The sequence below is a fragment of the Chamaea fasciata genome, unplaced genomic scaffold (genome assembly GCF_029207755.1).
Source record: "Chamaea fasciata isolate MVZ Bird 193981 ecotype frontalis unplaced genomic scaffold, bChaFas1.0.hap1 SCAF_14, whole genome shotgun sequence".
NCBI classification, from domain to species: domain Eukaryota; kingdom Metazoa; phylum Chordata; class Aves; order Passeriformes; family Sylviidae; genus Chamaea; species Chamaea fasciata.
Genome location: NW_027094099.1, coordinates 8,584,953 through 8,607,992, shown reverse-complemented (window position 1 = coordinate 8,607,992; position 23,040 = coordinate 8,584,953). Strand labels below are relative to the sequence as shown.

Genomic DNA, 23,040 nt, shown 5'->3' with positions numbered 1-23,040 from the left:
AGATTTTTCAAGCCATTTAAATGTCCTTAATACATGCGCAATGACAGTTATTAAGGGCATTCTGGATTTACATGATGGGAATTACATAAATGTGCAAAGCATTGTGATTGCAGCGTGTTCCCTACAAATACTTACACCTCTGCATAAGTCACACTGTGTGGAGCAGCATTTAAGTCTGATTTCTGTCTCTGAAGTTACTTGCCAGAGATCCACACCAGGTAACTAAGAGGAGCTGGATGTCTGGGAAGAGGCTTCTGCTGGAAATGCAGAGGAGCTCATGCCACTGTCAAGAATTGAGGCTGTGAGTTGGAAAAGGTTGAGAATGCTGACCTGGATGCTTGGGATAGTTCATAGTTGGGGAATAGCATTGGATATGACAGTAGTTTTCATCTGACACTCACTTTCCTGCACAGAAATACCATTCCCAGATAAGCTGGGAGGAAGCTTGTAAAGGGAAAGAAATTATTTTGAGTGTCATGGGCTCCTTTTGAGCCGCTCTTTACCCCTGTTTCTGTTTTCCTTCTTGCCTTCCTTTCACAATTTATTAAATCTCTTCAGACTTTCCTGGGCCAAACAGGTTTCTGTAGTTACACAACATCATCCGAGGAGCGCTGCCAGATCAGCTCTATTGCCAGGGATCTAGAAATGAGATCTCCGGCTTTGACACAGTTAAGGTGTCACATTTGAGCTGTGTGAAGGGATCTCTGCGAGTGGTTTAGGACTGGTGTATTGCATGCTGTGGGGCTGAACTCTGAGCAAACCTTTTTTTCCCCAGTGACTGTAAAAATTTAAAAGAGTATATAGCCTTTCCAAAGTTATTAGAGATTTTAGGTAGATTGGCTTTTCGAAGGGCTTTGATCTTGAACACGTCCAGCTTTTAGGTTTTTCTTACACCACGTTACTTCCAAATCCTGAAAAACTTTAGGATTAAAGGAAATCTGAAATTAAATAGAGGGGTAAAGTCTTGTTGTTTTGGAAGCAGGGAAGGGGCAGAACTCCTAGCAGGAGTTTAACCTCACGGAGGGGCTCTCTTGGGTGAAGCTGGGCCTGTCTGAATGTGCAGCTGCCTTCTGCAGGACCCACCTGCCCTGGGGCAGAGCCTACAAAGGTGCAGGAGGGCTGGGAGAACCTACCTTTGGAAGGTGTGTGTCAGATCCTGGCCTCTCACACCGGGGGCTGCTGCAGCTGAGGCTCAGAGAGGCAGGATGTTACTTCTTGGGCTTCGGAAAAGGTGGCAATTAATGAAGAGTGGGCTCACAAATTAAAAAAAAATTAAAAGACAGGAACGCCCCAGCTTTTTATAAACACCCTAATTACTCAGAAGTACACAAGTTGTTTGCCAGAAGGATGTGTTTTTCAAATCGTTATTCCAGATGGTTCTTTCCAAGCCATAGAAATATATGTGTTTTAAAACTGGCGACAGAAGCGGCCATAAAATAAACTGAAAATGTGCATTAAAAAAAGAAAAAAAAAATTAAAAATTAAAAAAAAAAAAAGAAAGAAAAGAAAGAATACATACCAGTGCAATTTAGGCTGAAAAAAATTACCTGTATTCAGCAAGGAAGGCATGAGGAATCTGCCCGTCCCCACAGCCCTGGGTGCCGTGCCCTGGCAGCTTGGGAGGGAGCGGTGCAGCCCCAGGCTGGTGCTGCCAGAGCCCGGCGTGGGTCTGAGCTCCTGAGCCCGGCCCGTGCAGCTCCAACACGTGCCTGCCTCCTATTACTCACTGTTTTATCCTTCCACCTGAGGCTGTGTGCTCGCCCTGTGCTGCTGCTCCTGCCAGGCTGCGCTGCATTTCTAGTCTGAAGTGTTTGGCTGTTGCCTGAGTTATGGTGTTTCTCAGGCAAGGTGTAATTTCATCCTGCTCCGAGATAGTTTGTGGGAAGGGTCCCGTGAGCTGTGGACAGTGCTGGGGTTTAGCCTGTCATGCTGGTTTTGGACACATTTGCTGGTAGATAATTCTAGTGGGCACTCAACCCCCAACACGTGTGTGTGAAGGCTCTCTGGGGCTCAGGGGGTGAGCTTGGGGCCCTGGTGTGGCATGGCAGGACTGGTGTTACATGGCAGCTTGCCTTACAAACCCTTTAAAGGTTTAGAAAGCAGGAAAATGTTTGCTGAGATGTGGAGAGTAGCACATCTCTAAAGCCACAACTCTGCAGTACAGAGTTCTGATGGCCTTGGTCATCGGGTTGCTTGGCATAAAACACCAGTGGGTTTAAGTTCATAGAAAAATAGGCTTGCACGTGGACCTCTGTCCTCTGAGACAGGATAAACTCGATGTAAGCTTTTCTGATAGATTTTAAACTGTGATTTCACAGTGCTGATTGTGCTGCTTAGCTGTGTCCCACTTCCCAGAGGTTTTCTGAGTCTCAGCTCACCTTTTGCTATAGCTTCAGTTAGTACTATATTTTGTGAACAAGGAAGGGCTGCAATTTACATAGCTGCTCTTTGAGCATTTTCCTAAACTGGTGGTGTCTCTCTCATTCAGCTGTGGACCACCAAGCACTTGTCAGCTCCAATTTGCTCAGATCCCTGGATTATTCCTGCTTCTGGGAAAAAAAATAAGATGCCTTTAGGCCTTATAGCTGAAAGCTCTATTGTCTGTCTGTATGTGGGGAGTCTGTTTTGTGAAGATGAAGCAAGGCTGCACATTGCATGAGGTCATTTGGAGGTGGGAGATGAAATATCCTTGTGCTTCAGTGTGACCTTGAAAAGGCATTGGTAGAGCTCAGATGTGAAAAGCTGAGATTGCTGCTGTGGGCCAGCTGTAACTAGTTCATGTTGCTGTTCATCAGTTTCAGGGTTTCAGAAGGGAACAGGACAGATTAGGAGAGAGCAGCACACAAAATTCTTGTCACTAGGCAGCTTTTTGGTTCTTGTGACTGGTTTCCATAGCAGGGAAATATGCAGCTTTGGTTAAACCTGTTGCGTGTGACTTTGTTGTTGTGCTCTAGAACGATTCCTGTACTTAACAGCAGTGTCAAATCTACTGATGGCAGATAGAGAGTGGGTGTTGTGGCAGTGTGTTTGTGCAGAGAGGAGCTGCTCCAGCAGCTGAAGGGCAGCTGGCAGCTCTCCTGCCTCGTCATGCGCGCTGGCAGGCTCGGGGCTGATTCACCGCCCCAAAATAACCTGCTGGGCCAGGGTGTTCCTGTGAGCCCCGTGAGCCTCGGCGTGATCCAGGGGAGACTGTGAGACTCCCTCCTGCAGTGCTGGAGCTTTGTTAACACCAAATATGAAGGGGGTTCACAGTCTGAGCCGTAGGCCCCAGCACACGCTGGGATTGCTCTTCTCCAAAGCCATGGACCTCTGGGGAAACAAGCAGTGGCTGTTTTCTTGCCAGATCTACCAAGGTGATCCCACAGGCGCTTCCACGGAGCTGGGTACAAGCACAGGGGCTCGTGTGCCCTCTGTGCTCTTTCACTTGCAAGAGAAGTTTCCGATCCCAGTGCTGATCAGGTTGTCACCTGTCCAACAGCAGCACTTCATGGCTGGTTTTCTTTCTTTTTCTGAAAATCTGCCGACTCTGTACAACCAGAAGTATGGTTCCCAGCTGCCATTTAGAGAAAGGTGGTGGCAGGAAGGGATTTCAGATTTTGTAGGAGTGAGGGGTGTCCCTGGAGAATGTTTGTAGTAAAACCTGATCACTTTGCCCTTAGCAAATCCAGGGCACTGCTTCCTGAAGTGGAGGGGTGGCTCCTGGAAATTCCACCCTGTGTGATTGTAGGCAGCCCTTGAGCCACAGCAGCCCTGAGTGGCCTCAGGGAGGTACCAGGGCAGCTGTGCAGAGTGGCCTCTCCCCAGGGCCCTTCCCGTGCTTCCTGACTGCATTTTCCCCACTGCTTTGGGTCCTCTGACTCTTCTACAGGACTCAGCACCGGTAGCTTCGTTCTGCTTGTAAATTCCGACATGAGGTGTGCATTTAGCAACAAAACAAAGGGTTTAGTATCTTTTAAAAATGACGTTGTCGTGTTTGTTTCCGTTTTCAAGAGCAGTTGAACACCTTGTTTCTCCCCAGCCTCCTCCCACTCCCCCAGGCCGCCGAGGAGCAGAGCTGTTCCCTCTGCGGCTGCTTTTAGCTGACGATGGTTAATCACCACCTTTTGCAAAATGGCCCGCAATGTATTTTCTCTCTGTTGCTCTTCTGCCAGCCTGCTCTCTTCTCCCTCGTTTTGATTTATGGCTGCACACGTGGTTATGCTAATGGCAAGGCTTGCAGGGACAGACGGTGTGTGCTCAGCCAGTGCTCGAGGAAGCGTTTGGCCGCCTGCATTTCCATGGATGCGCCGCGTTATGGCTCAGTGGAGCGAGCCTTTAATTTAGTAAATGTCTCTCCTAACCTGTCACAGCGCTTGTTTTCACTGCAGCATATGCTCTGATGGAGGCTGTTGATTCAGCAAAAGTAATGGTAGCCAATAGAGCTGATCAAATGCTCCAAAAATAGTTTACCACATAAATTATTCAGGGGCTGTTGGTGTTTCTTATCACATAATGTGTTTGACCACTTGGAGGTTGGTGTGCTCCGGTGCACAAGCTTGCTGAGGGGGCTTTTCTGCTTCACTCACCTCTGGTGCAGGTACAAAGGTTTGCTGTGCTCTTTGTGGGTGATACAAGAGGGGAGGTGAGAGCCTGGAAGGTCTGGTAAAGGCTTGAAATCTTCTTTAAACAATTCCCAGTTGGAGCGAGGCCAGATAGAGCCTCCGAGGGCTGCTAACTCTGTGTATTAAAGATGTTACCCTTCGTTTTTGCCCCAGAGTTCAACGCTGCCACAGTTATTTCAGTACAACAGATAATTAATTGCACGTGCCCTGGGTGGTGACCTCAGGTAACCCAGCTGTGTGTGCCCAAAGCTGGGCTTGCACAACCTCTGGGGCTGATGGGGCTGTGGCAGTGGCAGGTAACCTGCAGCAGAAGTCAGCAGGTCACTTGGTGAGTGGGCTCTGCACAGGGCTGCACACAGCTCTGTCGGCAGCAAACAGCCCTAAGGTCTTTTTGTTTGGTTGGAGAGATTGTGTGTCGCATGTTTTTCTACAGAAAGTTTGGTTGCTGTCCGATGTGACACATTTATATTTGTATCAGGACTTGTGGGGTTTGGTTATTTTTTTGTTTTGTTTTGTTTTCTGGACCAGGTGCATCAGTCACTTAATGCTTAGGTTCATTGCACAAGTATAAACCTTCTAGGACACAGATAAGTGGTTTAGGTTTCAAGTTCTGAGGGCACTGTGTAAAACTGCACCCAAGAAAGATCCTTTGTTATCTTCCACCTGTGGTTGTCCCTGTCACCTGCCTGATTTGACTGGGTCTCGCCACAGAAGCAGACTTTTCCCATCCACTGGGGAGAGTCTACTTATTGTGGATATGCAATGTCAAAACATCTTCTTATGTTGTTGACAGGCTGAGAGTGACAGGGGCATGCCCAAGACTTTGGGTTTTATTTTATTTCATTTCATTTCATTTCATTTCATTTCATTTCATTTCATTTCATTTCATTTCATTTCATTTTATTTTTAATTGCATTTAATATAGTTGGCTGATCCCTCCTCTACTAGTGGGCTGCTGGCAGTGCGTTTACAGTATGAACACCAGTGGTGAGAACCCAGGTTTCCCTTTCAGAAGTGAGAGATCAGGCCTGCCAGCCTGTCTGGGACTGTAACTTGCCTGTGCATGGTCAATTTGCATTGCAGATGTGGTTTCCTCACAAGCCAGGGGCTGGAAGGCAGGCTGCTCTCCCCAGGCATCCCACACCCATCCTTGTCTGTTGGCCTCTACCTTGTCCCTCCAGCAGCCTCTGCAGTATTTTAACCCAGGGCTTGTTGGGGTTGAGTGGCCAAAGCAGCCAATTAACCCTTGCCCTGCCAGCCCAATTAACACTTTCCCTCGGTGTTGAGATGCCTCTCACGCAGTGTCTGGTGGAAATGCTGTTTTCTGTGGTATTTTAGATAAATCCACTCTTGCATCGTGTTTGAAACAGCCCTTAAGGATATGTTTGTCCCCTTAGATCCATGCAGGCTGTGGCCAGCAGCCTGTGGAGCTGTGATCCTGACTGTGCTGCAGGACACTGTCAGTGTAAGGAGATCAGGGGCACCGTCAACAGCATCACCTCCTGCAATGCTGCTCATTGCCATGGCCACCTGTTCCACATGGAAGAGCAGGGAAGAGAGAGGAGCCTTCCCTGGAAGCGGTCTGGGATGTGCTGAAGGCACTGCTTTGCTGCCCTGCCTGGGAGGGCTCTGGGGGCCTGGATGAGGTGTGAAGCAGCTCCTGCTGCTCAGCCTGCTCAGTGCCGCTGCTGCTGCTGCCACAGGGCTCCTCGGAGCCTGTGGGAGTGGGACAGGTTGTTCTGGCAGTGAGTTGGTGTGGCTGTAGTCTCATGGTGTGGGTGCTGTGGGGGCAATATCCTCCACTCCGCCCTTGGCTTCTTGTCCTGGGCTCTGGCACTGAGTGAACCTCCCCTTGTGGTGACACAACTGCACGTTGGAATCCTGCAGCTCTGTGTTTAAAGGAAACACAAGGCTGATTTTATGTTACTTGCTTTTAATGTTACTAATTTTAAGGCATAGATCTGTTCCTGAGTTAGTGAAGCCCCACAAAAAGTCAGTGACAGCTCAAGGAGCAGCCAGCTGTGAGGTGAGGAGGTGCCAGCCACTTCTGCAGCCCAGGTGGGGTTAACCACACCTGGCTGCAGAACTAGGCAGGACTTTACCTTCTTGGAGAATGAACATCCCTAGGGGAGGTGGAACTCACAGTGAGAACTTCTGTGGCAATTTGTGTGGCTCGTGCCACCTTCAGCACTGAGAATTCAACCAATTGTCTGGAGAAGGAAGGATTTAAAAGTCACAAGTCAAGAGCCAAATGTCTCCTGACGTTACCTCAGAGCCTGTAGTCACCACCCCTCACGTGCTCTGGTGCAGTGGGAGTCAGCCAGCTCTTCATCATTGGCCTGTGCAGGGAGAGCAAGTGGGAACTGCAGCCTGTGGGAGTATTTCATGTACCAAAATGTGACTCAAGGTGCAGCTCAGTGCCATGTTTTCTTTAGCAATAAAACCTTCTGACAAAACAAGCCAAAGCCACTTGACAAAACTGTTCCTGCTCCAACAGCCTGGGTTTTTCCTCTTGTCACTGACCTACCTGTGGATCCACAGTGTAAGTGGGAATATTGAAATAGTCAAAGTTTTAAAAAAATTTCTTTAAACATAGGAAAATTTGTTCCTGAACTAAGCTCCTTCATTTGAGAGCTGCATGGTACCTCATAATATTGTAAAGCAGTGGAGAGAGCACTGGCCTTGCAAGTGTGTCTGAGGAATCTGTCTCCACCCTGAAACCAGGGGGAGGAGAGGAGGAACTGTATTTTTGGCACAGGTTACTTTGTGTATTTACATTTTATGCTGAGATGAATTGCCTGTAATGGCCAAATCTGAGTGATTCAGTTAATCTGGAGCTCTTTTCCTCATCCAGCCTCATGGTAGCTTTGCGGTGCAGCATGGAGATGCAGAACTAAGGCTGTTTAAATTTGTCTTACTTTTTCAGTTTATCACACTCCTCCTTGATCTTTCCTCCTGGCAGTGAAGTAGTGTGTAAATACATGTCACGAGTTCATTGTTAGGGTAAATTTGTTGTTAGCAGCTGAGAAGACCATGCTGGACTGCCCCAGCATCCTCAGGGCAGTGGTATTGAGTTGGGAAACTGCGGTAGGGAAAACCCATCCAAAAGCCAGCTGTGACACTGGGCCACCCTTGGGAGTGATGACTGAGGCAGGTGGGCTTAGCTGAGCCCCATGGCGGTTCATCAGGGCTGGAGCTGATGCTCTGCTTCCTCAGGGGCTGTTTTGGAGCTGTTGCTGACCTTCCCCTTTGCAGTGAGTCCTTGTCCCAGCCTGCAGTGCCGGGGCTCCCGCTCTGCAGCTGGCAGTGTGTGTGGAGCAAGGGCAGTGGGCACTGCAGGGGTTCTCCTCTGGTTGCACTGGCTGCTCACAACAGCCTTTAATTAGGGTGTCTCTGCCAGCCCTAAAGGCTGCCTGAGAGCAGAGGCTTGGGACAGAGCAGGAGGCACGGAGTGCAGAAGCACACACTGCCAATGCTCAGTGTGCCATATTCGGGTAGGGCAGCTGCTAACCCTGTTTTGGGAAAGATGGTTCTAGAAACCTGGGCCACCTTTCCACAAGTCTTCCTGCTGCACAGGTGTGCCAGGTAAGCTGGGGTGGGGGCTCCTGGGTGGGATCTGGCACATGGTGAGAAACCATGCTGGAGAAGGGAGCCGCTTGTGAGTCTGTGGGTTACAGGACAAGGTGTGAGGCGCCCAGACAGGCACCACTGCAGACATTCAAGTCATGCTCCAGAAGATATGTTGTTATTCCAACTTGCAATTTAATACCAATATGTGACTGGGACCAGGATTTTATCTTTTCTATTATTTAGTAGCTGAACGAACATTTTTCTCTCCCGAGAATATACTGCGATAGGCAGAAAGGAGTTACCTCTTTGGAGCGATACCAGTCTGGGCAGTGCCAGGTTTCCAATGTCATGGCAAAGAGTCGTCTGAAGTAAGATAGAACATGTTACCTTCTCTGTCACCCAGTTAAGCAGTGAATGCAGGGACTGAGAGTCCTGGGATCCGTTCTGGGAAAAGCGGTGACGCTGCGGGGCCGGTTGCACACAGGTAACACGACCCAGCTGGAGTCAGGGGAAACTGCCTGCAACACGAGAAGGTCATGTTGTGCTGCCTCTCTGCTTTCCCAAGCTAAGGCCCACTCTGTGTCCCTGAAAGACCTAGGTAAAGCTAAAATTAAGCCAGTCAGATAAATATTTATAGTACGAATGTTGGAATATAATCCTCGAGGGGTCTGATTGCTCTCTCTGTACTCTGAAATGTACTAAAGGGGAAATAATAGTGCTATAAATACAGTCGTGTTTAGCTGGGTCATTACCTTGGGGTGTTTCTGGTCCTTCTCTGGGGATTGGAGTTGCAGCAGTGAAAAAATTAGCAGGGAACTGAAAAACCAGCAGAGGGTGATCCCTTTGCCAACGACACTCAAGGCCTCCTCAGTTAGGCAATGATTCGTCACTACAGTAGCAATCAGGTTTAAAGTCCTTGCATGTGCAAGTCATGGCAGCAACTAGGGCAGCCCTTGTACAGGCTGGTCAGACCATTTTGTTGCAGATTTCTTTGGAGAAGCTTCGCCCATCAGATCTTTTGGGTTGTTTGTGGTGGGGTTTTTCTAGTTTCTTATTGCCTTGTATTAGAAAATAGAGCAGAGCACAAGATTTGAGGATTCAGAAAAATAAAATTATGATTGTATTTTTCAACTGCCAGTATCCCACACCAATTGAAGAGACATACTCCAAAATCTTTAATATCTATACACAGACAAAGTGCAGCTTTCTGTAGTAGAGGAGTTTGATTTGGTTTTGCTCGTTCCCTTTATAGGAGCAAGACTTGGTGCTGCTGAGCATGTGCTTCTCTTGGACCAGGTTGCTCCAATTTCAGTAATACAGTGGGTAGAGTTTGCAAGAAGTAAAACCAGCTTGCACAGAAAGTGAAATGACCAAGCTTTCATAAACCCACTATCCCCAGCTTCTGTGGGAAAGACTTTGAGGTTGGTGTGCTGCTCCTTGGACAATGAAGTTCCTGGTACATGCAAGCCTTGTTGGGAAATGTTTAGTTTTTTATTTGGTCTGAGATCCCCCCACGGAGGAGGGGAGGCTGGCTCCCTGTGTTGGGAATGTGGGGCTGTGCCTGCTGCCCAGGGCTGCACCAGCCTTTCTGCTTGTGTGTTGGGAAGGGGCTCCAGGAGAGCCAGCAGGGAGCTGTGTGAAATGGTGCTTGCCTTCTTTTCCGAGAGGGAAGCCAGCCTACGTGCAGGGACTCTGTATCCATCCTTTTTTCTGCCTGGTAACTCGATCCCAGGTTATCTCCTTAATGTCATTGCCTTTGTACTTGTTAGCCCTAAGCAGCCTTGCTGCTCTAAGTCCTGTTGCTCTGTAGTTAACTCTGAAATGGGGTTTGTGCAGCACAGCAGCCTGTGCAGGAGTGCAGCAGTTTGGGATTAGCAAAGTTATAAGTTATCCTGCACATGACACCAGTACTATCACAGATCTGTCTGGCTGGTGCACGCAGAGTGCTCCACTCTCTGCAGACAGTGCATGGGGTATATTTAGGGTCATGACTATACTTAGTACATGGTTCTGAAACATCTGACAGCCAGAAGGTCTGGGCTGTGAGTGCTTGGGTGTTTGAGTACCAACAGTGAGCTGGAACTTTCTTCTGTGTCATCAGTGTTTGGGCTATGCAATCAGCAAAGAACTGGTTCTGCTTGAGTTTATGTCATCACTCTGATGTTGTTTTTCAGCTTCTCTGTGACATTAGGAACTCTGAAAGAGAAGGAGTAAAATCCCTTTCCTTTGCCAAATGTAGTAGCAACGATGTGCAAGAAGTAAGTGGACAAAGTGTGCTGCAAGAAGTGTTCTGGCCTGGGTCCCTGGGGTCAGCCAGTTGTCCCAGGGTATCTCAGTGTGTGTCACTGTCAGCGTGATGTAGGAGAACTTCTAACAAGGACCAGTCTCACCCAGAAAGAGAATTCAGTTTCTCTACTGTAAATCATGTTTGGCACAAGTTTCATCTATTGTCATCATTCATCTTCACACCTACCTTCCTACACGCTTGTTCCCTTGACTGCTGTTTCAGATCTTTTTCTTGTGGTTGTGTATTGTTATGTGGAATGGGTGGCTGCAGTCACTCCCCAAACACCTGCTGAGCTCTGGAAATTTTATCACACATCAGTCAGCATCACATGGTAAAACTAGATTATACTGAGACAAAAATCCTTTTCTTTTTTTTTTAATTTTTTTTTTTATTGGTTGGTTGAGGTTTCCCCAGGTGGATGGCTGAAAATAGCCTTGTTCAAAACAGACCTCCCACAGAAGTCTGTATGAGTTTGGCAGACACTAGAGCTTGAAAAGTGTTTCATGAGTTCATTTTGACACCATAATTTGTATCAGTATTTGAAAAAGAAAAAAATAACGCCGCTTCTTCTTCACTGAAGAGCTTTCAGCTTTGTGCTTGACAAGTGCATTTATCTGATCATGTACAAGAAGACTTATTTTCAGGTGATTTCCTTCTGATGTCAAGCCATAAAGCAGCCTGTAGTCTGATCCCAGAGGACCTTACCCAGCACTGGCTGCTGGCTGCAGCAAACAGTCTTTTCTTGCAAATAATTAAACCCCTGTGGAGCATCAATATCAGGTTGCTGATACTGCATTTAGATAAGAGGAGGAACTGTAGGTGATGCAGGAGAGTTACTTTGAAGTATTTGTTCTCTCTCTAAAGCACTTTCTAACTGAAAGCAGATGTCTATCAAATCTTCCTCTTGCCAATTAAATTTAGGTCTGAAATTGCTGCTCCTGTGAAGTTTCAGGGGGTCCAGCCCTCACAAGCACATCAGCTTGTTGCTGCAGTTGTGTTGTAGACTGGTGCAAGGCTGTGATCAAGACACGTCCCACAGCACCCAGACCTGGCATGTTCTGCCCATTTCTGGATGCCCTGAACTGCAGGGACCAGGGCAAGAACTGGAAACAAACCTTTCTTGGCAGGTGCAGCCTGTTCCTGTCCCTGCTCAGGGCCCATGGCCACACTTTGGGACAGGTTTCCTTGAGCATTTACTTGCTCTTGCCCCTCACATTGGGAGTTCTGACTGACTACATCTGGAGCCTCCTGCCAGAGCCAGGGTGTGGACCCTGCCTCCCTTCATCAAACTGCTTTCTGGAGGAGCTGAACACCCACAGCTTCTGCTGCAGCTAATGGGAGGTGCAGTTACAACTCAGCATCATGAAAATCCAGCCTTCAACTGCACTCTTGGGAATGGAGATGGCTTATCCTGTCATGAGCCCTTAAAAGCCCTGGCAGTGCGGTGGAAGTGGTTTGTAATAGCAGGAATTCATTTGTTAATAAATTTCCCCTTGCTTGCCCTGACACTAATTCAGTGGGCTTCAGCTGCAAGGTGGCTGGTGCTCACACCAGGGAGAAGCAGCTCGGGGTTCCAGGGATCTTGGTGGGGTCACAGTTCTGAGAAAAGTGTCCTGGATCATTTCATGGTACAGATAGGGTCACACACAGCTTGCTCAGCCTCTGGTTTCCTTCTGGAGTACAAGCTGTACATAAATAATAGTGACTGTGATAATTTTAGGAGAGCAAGTTTTAAAAAAATACATGGGAAAGAGAGATTGACTTTAAAAAACGCTAACAGGAGATAATAGTGCAGTGGCTGGGAGAAAAAATATGTTTTAATAGGCTTCTCTGATTACAACTACTGACTCAATAGAACCCTTTACCCTCTCTAATGAGAACAGGTGAACTCTCCTGACTCTAGCAGTGACCTGCCCATGACATCTTTTCTTGAGGCTCGAGCCATGCTGGTGTTCCTGGAAGACGTGGGAGGATTCAGTTATTTATGGCTAAGTTTTTTGAAAGAAATTAAATGGTACTGCATCAGAGTAACTCATTGCATCTCACCTGGTATTTATCCTCTCCTGAAAATAAAAAGTTAACCATGTAATCAGAAATTTCAAATGTAGCGTTTCTTTTGTTAGTTTGTTTTGAGCAAGCATTGCTCATAAAAACTAGAGTGAGTTAGGAGGCTGGTAGTGTTCTTAGAGTGGTTTGTCCATTTGCAGTCTGGAGAGGTGCTGCAGAGCCCCTGTGACAGGCAATGGATCCATCTGTGAAAGGATGGCAGAGCAAAGCCATTGGCAGTGTAAGTTTCAGCAGTGGGGAAAAAAAAGGAATTCTCTGCCTTTATCATGCTCCATACCTAACAAGCCTTGTGAGCTGAAGGAAGGCAGCCTCCCATGTCCCCTGTGGCTGGAGGGGAACACCAGAATGCTTTGTCCATGTGGTCATAGGAAACTCCTCGTGTTGGAGTAGATGTAAGAGCCCTTGTGCTTTATGCACAAGCCCAGCCTTGGAATGGTGTGCTGTTTCCTGATGCTTCTGGAAAACAGTTTCCTGCCACTCCTGGAAAACAGTTTTCTGCCCTGAGATAACCAGAAGCCGTTAACTTTCGTTAGGATTTGTCCACACATCCGATTTACCAGTAGTACCCACATGGGAGCTGTGGGAACTGAGGAGGCTGTTGATGGGCCAAATTCTTCCATGAGCCTCTTCCAGCAGGAGCAGCACAGGCAGTCTCTGCTTGGCTCACACTGTTTGAGGGAAGAGAGGAGGAAGAGGGGGAAAGCAGAATACAAAGCCCGACTTCTTTTTCCTTCATTTGCATGTATTTTCTGGATGGATTTTCCTGCTCTGACTCAACATCAGTAAGCCCTCGGTGCCCAGTGTGTGATTGTTCTCTGCTGATAGAGGAGGAAGGAGGCTGTCGTCATGTGCTGTTGGTGAAATGGCCTCTGACATTTCTCTTAACTTGTTTAAACAAATACATCTCAAACCCAGTTCTGTTTGAGGGGGCAGCACACAACGGTTAACTCTGTGTGTGCTATGAATACTTTTATGTGATGTTCTGCTTTCTCAAGGAGCTATAGGCATGTTTTCATAGAACTCTAGCTCCTAATTCTGCGTTGTTCAACAATATGTAGCTCCACTGCAAATAAATTAGTGTGAATGCGTTTTCTGCTGGTTGTGGAGTTTATCTTGTTCTTTAGATTAATTATAATGAAAATACTCTGTTTGCCTATCCAGATCTGGAGGTATTTTCATTCCTGTTTGTGAAACTGGTAAGATTACATCAGGATAGCATTTTCTGGGTTTTAAGAGGGCTATGAAACGGAACTATTATGAATAGACAAAAATGACCAAAAAAGCCTGTGAGTGTTTAATAGCAATGTCTGTCCTGCTTTCTCCCAGCAAATTCACAGCACACATTTTAGTCTCGTGTCTACGCATGTCTTGGAGAGTAAAAGAAGTGTAGCCTGTGAAGAAGCAGCTGGAAATCAGGAGAGATGTTACGAGTTTTTTCCTGTCATTTTTGTTTCACTGACCAGTTCCAGTCTACCCAAGGGAGCTGCTGCCACCTCTCCAAAGCCTGGCTGTGAGGAGCAGCATGCTCCAACTGAAGCCCCCTGTTTTCCATGCCTCTGGAACAACACGCTGAGTTTCCAGATGACAGGCGAAAGGTTTCAAAGTGAAATAATGCCCAGACTTGTTCTGTTCCTGACATCAACCCCCTGAGTTCTCACTCTGGCATCTCTGTGAAGCTCAGTAGCCTGCACTGTGCCCTGTGTGCAGCAGGTTTGCCAAGGGCTCTTGGAAAGTCCCTGACAAAGACCTTCCTTGGTGTGCTGAGATAGAGAAGTCTTTTAAGGATTGGAATTAGCTAAATTGTGATAAGCTGCCGGAAGAGATTTTTGGGTTGCATTGAGCTCAAGGGAAAAACCTTTAATCCACAAATCATACCCTGCTGAAGGAGGTTTTGTTTTGCATAGCTGGTCAAATAGCAGTTTGTCTATGTTTTCATTTCTGTTTAGAGCTTAGGAAAAACACTGACCTATCTGAGCCCTTGAAAGGGTTGTGCAGAGTCTTGCAAAAGGAAAGGCCTTCTCCCTCAGAGCAAGGAGCCACTGGAGTTGGTGCTGAGTTATGTAAAGGGCAAAAAATGACTCAGTAAAGGTGTAAATTCAGCTGATGAATTGGGACCTGGAGAACAGTGCAGAGAGCTGCTGGTGATAGATGGTGGTGCAAGAGGATATTCCAGTCCAGGTTTATTCTTGCTTTCGGATTAAGAGTGCTACAAATCACAGAAAGTTACATCTTTCCACTGAAGTTTCTCTCCTCAGCTTGCTCCACCCTCAGCAGAAGCCCACAGAGGTGTGTGTTGCAGCTGTAGATTTCTCAGTGTTTGAGGAGATGCTTCAGGGAAATGCTCTCCTGAAGCACTTCAGGTGGGATGGTGACCTTAACCTGCCACATCCCTGCTGAGGCTGTCAGTACAAAGCCACTCTGTGAAGCCAGCAGTGTGGCAGTGGCTGTGTGACAAGCTGGAGAGGTCAGCCTGTGGGCCACAGCTTGTAGTTTTGCAAATGTTTTGCATTTAGCAGCTGTGTCTGTGCCCATAGGATCAATTTCTATGATGTGCTGGCATGCTTTGCTCCTGTAGGAATCCATCTCTTGACGTGTCTCTGGTGCCCACTGGCATAACAGGAGAACCTTTCCACAGTTCTCCTCGTGTTACCATTATTTTTTGTGCTGAACTGCACTTTCTTCTCTGCCAGGTCAGCAATCCTTCCCACAATGTATCCTCATTCTTGCCTCTTTTTTCCCCAGGCCAACATGACCTGCAGGCTTTTTGGCTAACAGACATAAATTGTGTGGCTTTGAGTGATCTTGGCATCGGCAACTCTTGCACATGTGCTTGACACAGGTATTCAGATGTTTGAGATGAGAAGAAATCCTGGCAGTGGAGGCAGACAGAGTCTGGATGAGCTCACCCTCCCCAGGGAGCTGCCTGCGGGAGCAGAGCACACCTGCAGAGACCTCTTCACTCTCTGGGGTGCACCTGAGCTGCAGGGCAGGAGCCACGGTCCTGTGCCAGCCCCTGCATGGTGTCACACAGACCTGGCTGCCTTTGGGGGACCTGCTGTGGAGGAGTTGCAGGCTGTACCCCAAGGGGTGCTTGGCACCTCTTGATAACAGAAATAAGGCAGCAGAGATTCAGGGATTAGGAGTACCACCTTCCAAGGGAGAGCAGCGAGGTAATGCCAGTTTTCTGGCTCTCTGGTGAAAATGCACTTTAGGAATATTGAATCTGAGGCTTGACCTGTAAACAGCTTTGCACCAGTGTAGCCAAAGAAGTGGTTTTAAACTAATAGAGCACCAATCCTCTCTGGCTGCTCATCTATTGAGAACTGGTATACTTGTGTTTGGCTAGTCCTGGTAGGGGCTTGGGCAAATTCCTTCTTCCAGCTCCTGCCTTCATAGCAGAACCATCTGCTTTTCCAGAGGCTCCCTCAGATGTGCCACTGCAGCTGCACAACCTCCTCCAGTCAAAATGAATTGGTTTTGGAGCTACTGTTTATATCTTTATACCTATAACTTCTGTGTGCAGCTGGACTCGCAAAGCTTACAGCAGCTGTTTTGCTGTAAATGTTGCTTGCAAGCTTTTCTAACAAAGACCAGCCCTTGACAAGTGTTTCACAGCCCCCTAATCATATCACAGCTTCGAGGGCCACATGTTGGAGGCCTCTCCTGTGGCAACAGGTTTTGAAATCTGTGCTTTAATGCCTCGTTTCTGGCTGCTGGAGTGAGGTTTCCTGCTCAGTGCTGCAGGAACAATCAGAGCCTGTGTCTGACCCGCTGTTCAAAGCCAGCCTTGTGCCCCGAGCCCTGCTGGTGCTGCTCAGGAGTCTGGCCCTGGCACCCAGCTCCCTGCTGCAGCATCTGCAGGGGAGCATCCTCAGGGACAATGCAGAGGGGCGAGACTTTCTGACAAAACGTTTCTTGAGGGAGTTGTCCAGTCTGAGAGGAGGGCTGTCCGCACGGCTTTTCCTGTGTTGTCTTTGGGACTCAGCATGTGCTGGGAGCTCCACTCCTGCCAGGAGAGCAGTCACTGGTTTCAGCAGATGGCCTTGGGGAAGAGACCTTATGACTCCATGTTCTGGTTTCCCTTTCTCTAAAATATGGTTTGTGATGCCTCCCTTGCAGTCACACTGAACCTGTCTGGGGGAGAATGATGTGCTCCGAGGCAGCAGCGAGCACAGACTGTCATTGTGGGATGGAGTCACATGAAGCTCCTCAGAAAAATTGAAAGAAACAGAAAATTACTTCATCTCTGACTCCTCCATTATGAACAATCTTTTTAGATAATATATGAGGCAAGGAGTGTTGCACTGAGATTACAGAGTAGTCTTTGCTCCCAGGTATTACTCAAGTTCCTCCTTCTGCTGTTCGAGACCCATCTGAAGTGGAATGAAATGCAGCAAGTCACTTAAAACATGTCTGAGCAGGCAAAAGAAATAAAAGGACTGCTATTCTGGAAGCCAGCAGATGTAAAGCCTGGCAGGTAGGTATGTCAGGCATACCTCAGCCAGCTCTGTGCTGGTTAGTGCAGGTAAGACAGCACCCCAGATCATCAGGGCAACACAGCCTACAGGAGCTGGATAAATGAACACACACACTTAGCCCGTGGTAAGACCTCACGTTGCTGCAGGTGAATTTCTGCTGTAACCTCAGAAGCTGTGCTTCACTGACAGGTGACAGCCGTGTAAGTGAGCTCGACTGCATCATGATCTGTAAAACATTGCTATTTTGAGATTGCTGCTTTTGCACTTGGCTTTGCATCCAGTTAAATTGGTGCCTGAAAATATTCTCTAACAACTCTGATTCATTCACTAGGGTTTTTTTCTGGTAGCTGTTTTACTTATTATTTTAACTGTGTTTAAGTGGAAAACTTAGATGAGCAGACATATCATTTAGACACTGTGAGAGGTAAAAGTACAAAATGAGGCAGTCTGTTTTTCCTGCCCTAGCTAGCCAAGCAAGAGCCTGCTCAGTCAGCCCTCCCGGCCACAACTGGATGCAGCCCAAGGCTCCTACCCCACACTGCCATTACAGATATCCACATTGTTCCCAGCTAATTGCTTTCTCCTGTACAGAAGTTGATTTCCTTTGAACTGCAGCACAATGTGACACCAGGCATCACGTTGCCTTCCCCCTCACTCTCCTGTGGCCTTAGCAACCTGATACAGCTGTGGCCAAGACAAATGCCCATGGCTGTTAAAGGCAACACAGCTTTCCAGTGTTTCAGGAGAGAATTTAAGGGAGAAATGCTGATGTGATGGTCTCGCACAAGCCTGCATGGTTTTCTGAACTAACTAGACTGGTCTTCCTCTCTATTTTCAGGCAAGCTAAGCTGTATTAATCATTTTATAAAGCAATAACACAGTCTAAAATAGGGTAAGATTTCTGTCGGCTCAGAAACACGGGAGAAAAAGCAGTGTAAATCCTTAAAACCAAGACTTAGCTTTATGTGGACTTTAATAGGGTGGACTGGTTTCTGCTGTAGGCAGCTTGTTTCAGTTCTCTACCTTACCCCAGTACCCTGTTAATTACCAGGGCTTGTTTCTCCTCTGGTTCCCTGTAGATGGGAATGGCTGCTCAGTGGTGAGGCTCCCTCTGGACTTTCAAGTCATCTCCAAGTCATCTTTGAGCAACTCTTCCCTCTGCCTGCTTTCACTGCCCTTCTTGCTTGGCTGTTTACATGTCAGGATGTAAATTAATATCCCATTGTCCTTCGGCTTGGTGTTGTATTTGCCATGTGAAAGTAGCTTGAGCATTCAGAGTTCCTCCCAGCAGAAGCTTTACCCCCCCATGGTACTGTGCTGTAACCAGTTGGTGCCCTGTCTGTGTCCCAGCCTGCTCTGGCATGCACAGGTGAGATCAGAGCCTTTTCACTGCAGGTCTGAGCCTGGTGGGGGATTGGATTTCTTTTGAAGGAATCTTGAAGAAATAACTGTTATTACATGGTTGTACTGTGAGTTGTTCTTCTCCCCAGAGGAGAAAATGATGCTGCAAGTCACTTCCTCCGCAGGGTACCTTGAATATAGGCCCACAGTCCTTCAGGACTCATTTCATCTCAGATATATTCACAGATATGCACCAGTAGCTGGTATTTGTTCCAGTGAAAGAGGGAGTATTTCTTCCTAGCTCCGTGACTTTCCTGGATCTCTATGCAGATCCATGACTCTGCTCTCCAGAAGAGTAACTTTTATGGGGACTCCCTGATCTGCACAGCAAATTTTTCAATTTGGTATTGCTTTGCTTTTAGGTTGGGGCTGTGGAGCATTCCCTGTTTCTTTGTAAAAGCAGAAAAAAATTTGCCCCATTTTACATGAAATGAGAGTAGCAATGCAAGTCCCTTACATAAGAAACTTGTTCCAGCTTCTTCCTAAGAAGGATTAATTTGGATTCACAGAATAATGTTTCACCACTTCAGTAGGGAGCAATTGACAATATTCCCAGAAAAACAGGAGTACCAAGCATCCTTAGCCTTGTGAATGAAATTGAAAAAGCAAGAAGAAACCCGTGTGTCTGCAGCAGTACCAGCCTTCTCCCAGGCAGTTCTGGGTCATCAGGACTGGGCAGTGTTTTCCTCTCCATCCTCTCTAGGATGAGCTGGCTACATGGCTTCAGCTCTACACTCCTAAGGCTGGCTGTACAGAAGTTCTCACTCAGCTGTGTGCTGTCTGCCCAGCTGCATGTGCCCAATTTTAAGCTGTGCTGAGCTAGGTGCTTTCAGATACTGGCAGATAAATCATTCTGTATCCTGGTGCATACTTCAGGATTTGCACCATATTAAGTTAATTTCATCAGTAATTATTGCCAAGTGTTTCAAAATCTCACATGAAAGTTGATTTGAAAGCAACAATAAATTAATATTTTCAGAGCAATGGAAATTAGGGCAAGGAACATGTTGGCTTAAAAGTATTTACCAAGGAACCAAGACACAAAGGTGCTGGCCCTGTTTGATGTCAATTTGCTGCATCACTTTATCTAAGTTGAGTTTCTGTTATCCCTGCTTCCTTCTGTTAATGTTGAGACACTGTTACTGCTGTGGTTCCTGAGAATCCCTGGCGGGCTGGATGGCACTGCCCGGTGAGAGGGTTGTCAGAACTAGTCAGAAGTAGTATCCTAACAGACATCACCACATCAAACTGGGGCACGTTGGTGAGAAGGATTTGTTGGGTCCTGTTGATGTGTGTGTTGTGCGTGCTCAATGGTGACAGAGCAGCAGAGAGACTCTGTGCTTTCACAGAGCTGTGTCATCACCCAAACTGCCTGCTCAAGTTTGGTTCTGGCTTGTGGATGGTCAGGGCTCAAATGAGAATGTCTTCCCCCAGAGCTGTTTTCACATGCTGCGGTGAATAACTGCCCTAAAGGGAATTACCTTGGGGTAAATGCTATATCCCACAGCTGGCATTGTGTTCCCTCAGCAAAGCCTTGGCCACGGGACAAAGGCACTTGGAAATGGTGGATGGGATCTGGAGCAATGGCTGGCAGTGGAGGGGCTGCTCCTGCTTGGTGGGTGTGTGGGAGGACAGTGAAGTGGTGTCAAATTGAAAGCTGCTTTTGATCCATTATAATGAATTTTTGTGATGTCAGGTATTTAGTGGCTTTCTTTTTTTAAACTCTTTTTTTTTCCAGCTTTGAAATATCATAGTGTTTTAATGTTCTGCTATGTAACTGGGTATATACAATAGTGATTAGTTCAGGAATTTCTTCAGATCTTTAGGGATGCCACAGTTCCTTACTTGACAGTATAATAATATATGAGAGACCATCTTGGCTGCAGACTGTGGTAATTAGCCAGTTTTGCTATAAAGTTGCTCGAGCAGTGCTTTGAAGCCCTGCCAGCTGACAGAGCCCTCTAGCTCAGCCAGGGCCATGCGAGATGCTGGAGCTGCAGGTCCCTGTTACTGATGTGGGGTTCTCAAACCACGGATGGCAAATGTCACAGACAGCACACTTCCAGCTGGACCCTCTGCCTTCAAAGACTGTGTCAGGAAGCCCTATGTAAACACTGCATTTTTGTAAAAATATTCCAGATTAGTCTTCTTCCAGAAGGCAATACATGTGAATAAACTAGGCAACAATGGTCCACATTAAAAAAGTGATAAAACTCATCCGTGCAGTGAATGTGAGTCTGGATCTTACTTCAGCCAGACATTGGTAGGCTCTGTTTCTATTTTCCTTTGACTGTAACTGCTCCTGTGATGATCAAAAAAGCTGGATTATCTCCAAATCATAGACTTTTCAGAGCCTTTGAATGGTTACCTGAAGTTTATTTTTAAAGAAATACAGAGGGAGGCTGCTCAGAAAGACCCTTTACTTAGAAAATATACCTGGAAAAGGCAGTGAAGAGGAGGTTAGGAGCCAAATCTAAGGGAGCAAAATCTTATTCTAGTCAGAGAATAGGATTCCTGGATGATCTGTCCATGTGCATACTTCTAGGAGCCTTTCAGAAATTACTTCAATATTTAAGCTCTTTTTCTTGTAGTACTGAAAGTCTTTGCTAACACTTCAGCTCTATTTCCTTTATTTATTATTTGTAACACATGACTGCCTCTACTGTGTGTGCTTTCTACTCTTAAGTAGGTAGCACCTCATAAGCATTCAAGATTATATCTTTAAAAGAAAGTATAATGTCTCAGCATAACCTTTACCTCACCGGGTTTGAGACAACAAAGCTGAGAAAGGGCTCTGGTGTTCAACAATAACCACAGTGGAATACAAGTCCCTTTTAAAATGTTTTCTTCTAGTTTATTTTCATGGAATCATAGAATGGTTTGAGTTGTAAGGCACCTTAGTGATCATCTAGATCCAACTCCTTGCTGTGGGGGTTGCCGTTAATGACTGATCACCCTTTTTTTTTTTTAATGTTATCTTTCTTTTAAAAAGTTTGAGTTTAATATATATATCCCTTCAAAACGTTGTAAAGGTACCTACCAGCTCCTTCTCATAGCAAAGACTCTAGAAGCTATTGCTTTTTAGCATCCCCAGCAGTCACTACCTGAACTGGCATGGACATCTTCACCCAAATGCCAGTAGGATCACAGTGAGAGACTTCTGTGGCTGTTTTTCATTATGTTTAACCACACCACCACCCCTGTGAGGTTACAGCTTGCATGAGATCAGCTTATGGAGGAAAACCAGAGTCCAAGGCAGTCAAAGAGCATTTTTGGGGACAGAAGAAAGCACTCTGAAGAGTCTACAGAGTCTTTGGTTGAAAGCAGAAAGCTGTAATTGTCAAATTTCATCTGCAATTTAGGAGTACTATGGAATTTCACAGTGTTCCTAAGCTTTCTCACAATAGCACCCACTTGTCACTTTCCCCTATACCTCAGATTGGCTAGAAGTCTTGTGTCATATCATCATTTTGTGAAAACTTTTCCATAAATGGACTCTGAGGTGATATGGTTCAGTGTCTGCTGGGCATCTTTCAGTCAGGTCTAACAGCAAGATTCCATCCTGCTCTAGGTAGGAGGCCTCCCTCTAAATGTGTCTTTTCTTCCACCTACAGGTCTTATCCAAGTGGAAGCCGCACATTTTGCACATTTGTTGGGAATCTGGAATGTCTGTAAATCCAGGAGGTGAGGGCTCACCAGGGTCTCAGTGTTTCAGGGGACAAGGACAGTGAGCTGCAGGTGCCTTGCTGTCTGTGGCAAAGAGAACATCGAGTACAGGCAAAGTGGACATGTCAGCAGAGAGAGTCCTGTACCTTCATCTGTGCAGTCCTGGTCTTCTCCATCATCTCCAAGGGAATGAAGAAACATGCTGCTAAATCCCTCCTGATTTCACCCTCTCCTCCTGCTCTGTCCTTGCTGTCCTGTACTGGCCAGTGTCAGGAACAGGGCTGGGGTACACTGGCTGCTGGTCTGATCCAGTTGACCCACAGTGGTGGTTCTTAGAGTCTTGTGAAGATTGTGGCTTTTGCTCTTGTGCTGGGAGTCTTTGCTCGTTAGCATTGCAACCCCTGAGAGCTGGAAGGATTTGAGGTTGGCTTTTTGTTGTTTTTCTCTTCAAGGTGAACCTACCCCTGCAGGAATTGAAGGGTGCAAAGACCATTGAAGGCCCCAGAGAGTGAGCAGACATGGGCTGCTGCTGAGAGGAGACCACAGCAGGAACAGGACTGTCCTGGTGTGACAGCAGACACTGCCTGTATCTGAGTCAGGCCTCAAAGCAGGACCTCTACAGTGGTACAGGCTGCTGCCTCTGAGCTTCAGGAAAAAACAGGATTCTCTCAACACCTTTCTGTTACACTTCTCCTACTGCCTCCTATCAAGGAAAACATACCCAGCCAGTGCTGGGCAGGCTCTGCCATTCCAGCTTTTCCCATTTCTGCTGCTTCAGTGTAAGCATTCTCTAACTTGCTCTGCCCTGTGGGTTTTTACCCAGAGCTTCAGGGCTGTTTTCTGGCTCTTGACCTGTTTCACAGTGGAAAATTCTTCCACAAGTGTTACTTACAGGAAGCAAATGAATATCTCCTCTAAATGGTCTAGCTGAGGAAATGGGTAATTTAGTGAAGTACACTGTTTACTGGAT

At 46.8% G+C, this 23,040-nt stretch overlaps 1 long non-coding RNA gene across 1 annotated transcript; it reads left to right on the top strand.

Moving 5' to 3' along the window:
* The first annotated feature begins 8,101 nt into the window (after positions 1–8,101).
* Positions 8,102–22,819, top strand: LOC136297078 (uncharacterized). Its single transcript, XR_010723088.1, has 3 exons — positions 8,102–8,186; positions 22,019–22,088; positions 22,523–22,819. It is a non-coding gene; the product is annotated as an uncharacterized lncRNA (long non-coding RNA).
* The last annotated feature ends 221 nt before the right edge of the window (positions 22,820–23,040 follow it).